Below are 5322 nucleotides of genomic sequence, written 5' to 3' on the forward strand. Positions count from 1 at the left end.
TGTGTTGGGGACACAAGAGACTCTTTGTTATTTGGTTGCAGGGTTGCTTGAGAGAGACCATCTTCATCCTACGCCTCCTACAGATTGATAAACCTTAGGTCATCCGCTTGAGGGAAATTTGTTACTGTCCTACAAACCTCTGCACTTGGAGGCCCAACAACGTCTACAAGAAGAAGGTTGTGTAGTAGACATCAGGGGGGTTAAAATAAATATGACCCTCGGGAGCGCGACTCCCAAGGGAAAAGCATGTGGTAGTGAGGCAAATGGTAAAACCAAGGTTGGGCCTTGCTAGAGGAGTTTTATTCAAAGCGAACTGTCAAGGGGTCCCCATAACACCCAACTGTGTAACGAACACAAAATCAAGGAACATAACACCGGTATGACATAAAATAGGGCGGCAAAAGTGGAACAAAACACTAGGCATAAGGCCGAGCCTTCCACCCTTTAGCAAGTATATAGGTGCATTAAAGTAAATAAGATATAATAATGATATCCCAACAAAATCCATGTTCCAACATGGAAGAAGTTTCATCTTCACCTACAACTAGCAATGCTATAAGAGAGGCTGAGCAAAAGCGGTAACATAGCCAAATAACGGTTTGCTAGGAAAGGTGGGTTAGAGGCTTGACAGGGCAAAATGGGAGGCATGATAAAGAAAGTGGTAGGTAGCGCGGCATAGCGTCAGAGCGAACAATTAGCAAGCAAAGATAGAAGTGATTTCGAGGGTATGGTCATCTTGTCTGAAATCCCACAAGGAAGAAGAACGAGTCCATGAAGAATACAAACGGACGTAGTTGAACGGATCCTCACAAACGCAACGTTACCGGAACTAACATGAAGAAGCAACACCGGAAAGAAGAAAACAACATGATAAACACACAAGCATAAGCATGGCATGATGCGCAACCAAGGATGACGCATGTCCGGCTTAATGAGGCATGGTATGGCAATATGCACAAACAATACTACATATTAAGTGGAGCTCAATGTGCAACGAGTTGCGTATTAATGAAACACCACATACATTTATTTAGTTCTCTCCCGTTAGGTACTCAACAATATTAAATGTTGTTTAAACAAGGCAAGAGGGCGAAGCATGAGTAGAAAAACACAGTTAGGCATTTTAAATGAGGCTGGAAACATCAAACAACAATTCCGATAAATCCCCATATGTCAAATAGCAATATTGAAGCAAGCAACAATTTAAACATTTTAAATGTTGTTATCATGATGCGGATGACATTCAAGTTTTATGCAAATTTTATGAAAATGTTAGTCTAATAAGATATGAGGCATTTGTCGCCATGGTGGAAGGAAAAGGATGCCATGGCGGTGAAAATTGGAAATGGAGCCGCGGCGGTGAAAATGGACATGGCGCCACGGCAACATGCCGGTTCCGATAACTCGGTCCAAGGAACAAGTGGGGTGATGGAAACGTGCAAGAGCAACAGGGAGTGATCCCGGATACCGGGTGTCCCACATGACGGTGGCAAGGAAAATGAGTGACGATGTGCGACGAACAAGTCGGGCACGGTGCAAACACGGGCATCTCATACAACACACATGCATTCCACGACGTTGTCTTGGGGTTATATCTTCAAAGCGTGCAAACGGGACGATTCGAGTTCGTCGAGGGAAGCAGAGGAAGTAGTCGTTCTGTGATGATAGTAGAAGTAGTGGTACACGGCGACGGTGGTGTACACGGGCCTTCGGCCACAGAAGTAGTCATACAACGTTTTCGTAGATGTTCGGGGTCGCGACACGGAACTTGACGTCCATGGGCTCTTGAAGATCTCGTTTTTGCGGCGGTAGTCGTACTAGTCGGCGGTAGTGGAATTTGACGGATCCGAGCTCTTCGAGGGTCGTCGTTGTACTCGTTCACGTTGTAGTCATACATGTACTGCGGTCGAGGTCTTGGTGGACTTGCAAGCCTTGGCAATTCCGGAGACGCCGGTAAAGGTACTGGACGCGACACTGTGTACTCGTACATTTGTTCGAGAGGACTTTTTCCATGAAGTCCAAAATGAAACAGCCCCAAACGGAGGCAACAGAGGCGGAGGCGCACGAGGGCAGCCAGGCGGTGGTCCCCCGGCAACAGGAGATTGACGGCGGCGCGGAACGGGAAGAGCAGCAGCAGGACGGAGTGGCTACCCTCGCCCTTGGCGTGGAGCAAGGGAGGCGAAGCTCCTGGAGGCTGGAGGTGCCATGGACCTCGGACGCACGAGGAGGAGCAGGGGAAGGGGAGGTCGCTAGACGCCCATGGCGAGGAGCAGGAGCAGGAGGTCGGGCGGGCGACGTGCGTGTGCAGCAACGCCCATGGTCGTGGGCGGCGGAGGCTCGGCGCTGGAGAAGTAGGAAGGCCATGGTAGAGGAGCGGGACTCCGGTGATGCTGGTGACGCCAGTTCAGGCGAGGGCCTCGCAGGAGGTCGGCGAAGTTGGCCTCTGGTGGCGTCGCGGGTGGCCAGGCGCAGCGTCCTAGCGAGGCGACGACACGGAGGAGGGCCGGCGAGGGGGCGCGATGGAGCTCGGCGGGCGTGCTCCTCTGGGCGCGGACAAGGACGGCGGCGGGCGCGACGGACTTGGAAGCTCTCTCTGGATCGAGGAGGGACGCTGGGGCGGCGCTGGAGGGAGATCAAGAGGGAGGAGGGGGTCGAGCAGATGGCATCGGGCGCGGGCGCTCCTTCCTGGCGGCGCGAGCAGGGAGACAAGAGGAGAGAGTGGGGGTCGAGGGAAGGAGAGGCCGCAAGGGTTTTCGGGCTAGGGTTGGCTATAGGTGCGGCTGGGCTGGCTAGAGTGGGGAGGCCCAAGAGGGTTGTGGTGCTGCACGGAGAGAAGCTGGGCCTCGGCTAGAACTCTCCTCCTCTGTTGTTTCTTCTTATCCATTTATAAGATATAAATGGAACTTGCATAAATCCACATAAAGGTAGCAGTGGAATTAGGGAGAGACAAAAATAGTTCTTGAGTCCTTGGAATATGGTCAATTAAAGAAAAGTGGTGTGAGGATTTTACAGACTATAAATTTAAACATGTTCGAATTTAATCCAAACATGCATGAATTTATAACCTAACCAAACCGAACCCAAATGGCTTAAATTTTTATAGGATGGCCCTACATAATAGATATGATTTATGGGCACAAGATGAACATTAATGGAGAAAGTAAAATTGCAACTCAATTTGCAATTTAACTTAAAAGGTCAAAAAGAAAGTATAGGAGGTTGAGTCGGGTAAAACAAGAGTTAAAGAGTAGTGCAATTGTGTTATGGGTGATTCCAAGTTAATGGAATATTTTATAATAGCTCCATAAATATTAGGAGGATATGTTATGAAGAGAAGTCACTCTTCCCTCGATTTAAATGGATTGAAGATCCACACAATTTATTTAGTTGAGATGCAAAAGATTTATGACATGATGGCATGATGACATGATGCAATGCAAAAAGATGGCATGATGAAAGCAACAAACAAACGAAACACACGACGAAACTCGGAAAACATGGAAGGCGTCTGAAGCTCCGGTCTTGGGGCGTCACACATAATGACTTTGGTAAAATTTTATTGTCTACCTTGTCAAGCATGCTCTACTTCCAAGCTTGAGTTATTTGCTCCTGAAGTTTGAGTTATATGTTCCTAAGATGCCCCCTATGGGTTCAACCTATGTCTTCCCTAACCGTATGCACCCGAGAGTTTTCACGAGTCATACTCCTCTGGTGTTTTACCAAATAACATTTCAACACTAAAACTTCATCGAAAGCGAGAAGTGAATGAAAGGTTATGCATTGAAGAAGTGGGAGTCGACCTTGAACTTTGTGTTCATGCTCATGGACACAATGTAGATCTTATCATGGAAGCTTCTCTTAAAAATTAAATATCTCCTTGGTATAAGAACATCTTATATATGGGATTTGGTCTTTTGCAATCGTAGTTCCGGCCATACTGTTCTCCTTTGATTCCCTTTATCAGACTAGTTAGAGCACTTGTCTTCTGTAGATCAATACGTCTTCGCAACCTCTACTTTGATCTTCCTTCGAGTATTGCCCTCCGGTATCTCGAGAGTAGCAAAGAACTGTGTTACATCTTATGAGTCTTCGTCTAGTATTGCTTCTCACCGATTTCAGATTTCCCATAGGTTCTGAGTTATTAGTCACTTGAGAACACCGATAAGTGAATCAATTCCACACTCCAGTTCAATAACTCTTAAGTAATTTTCGTTGCTTACGAGTTTAATAATCCTTCAAGTCATTCCTAGCCTGATCGGCTACATCATTATCGAGCAAAAAAAGATTAACTGTGATATCTGGTCCTTCTTCCCGGAGCACAATTTTCGATGATGAGCTAAGCTTACGTCGATCTTCCTTGTCATATTGTTTCACCTCGAATAACAAGCTTGATTCCGAGTTTGTGTCGTACTCGTGGTTCCAATAACCTTTGGCTTCATCATTCCTTTGACTTGATGTCATCGCTGATCGATTACATCTTCATGAAATTTCTCGACAAATGTGTAGTGATCATCATCAACATTCCGAGCTCTTCCAGGATATCAACTGAATTCATGATGAGAAATACCAGCCTTGCCCCTCGATGAATTGTGTTATCATCGACCACATCCTTGCCTTCCCCCCAACACAAACTTATTCATATAATTTTGGAAATACATCATTTTTGACAACTTGATGGATTGCTACTGAACCCATCGGCCACATCCTCATCTTTTCCCTGATAAAATTGCATATGATCTAAAAAAACTCCCGATGGATCCTTTGTGTTCCCAAGGTCCGACCTTTACCTGATGACCATGTCAATGCTATCCTGAAGCATGAATGTGGTACTCCAAACATCATTAAGAACATTGGAGGTGCAATGTTGAATGTTTCTTGATCACTTATCCAAACACCATTGTATGGGTAAACCTCATAACTTACCTATCGCGTATTGTTGGGGAACGTAGTAATTTCAAAAAAATTCCTACGCACACGCAGGATCATGGTGATGCATAGCAATGAGAGGGAGAGTGTTGTCTACGTACCCTCGTAGACCGTTCGCGGAAGCGTTATATCAACGCGGTTGATGTAGTCGTACATCTTCACGATCCGACTGATCCATGTACCGAAAGCACGACACCTCCGAGTTCTGCACACGTTCGGCTCGGTGACGCCCTCGCCTTCTCGATCCAGCAAGAGGGGCGAAGTAGTAGATGAGTTCCGGTAGTACAACGGCGTGGTGATGGTGTTGGTGAAGAACAATCTCCGCAGGGCTTCGCCTAAGCACTACGAAAACTATGACGGAGGATAAACTAGAGGGGACGGGTTGCCGGCACACGG

This window comes from Triticum aestivum, chromosome 2A, assembly GCF_018294505.1.
Source record: "Triticum aestivum cultivar Chinese Spring chromosome 2A, IWGSC CS RefSeq v2.1, whole genome shotgun sequence".
In the NCBI taxonomy this organism is placed as follows: domain Eukaryota; kingdom Viridiplantae; phylum Streptophyta; class Magnoliopsida; order Poales; family Poaceae; genus Triticum; species Triticum aestivum.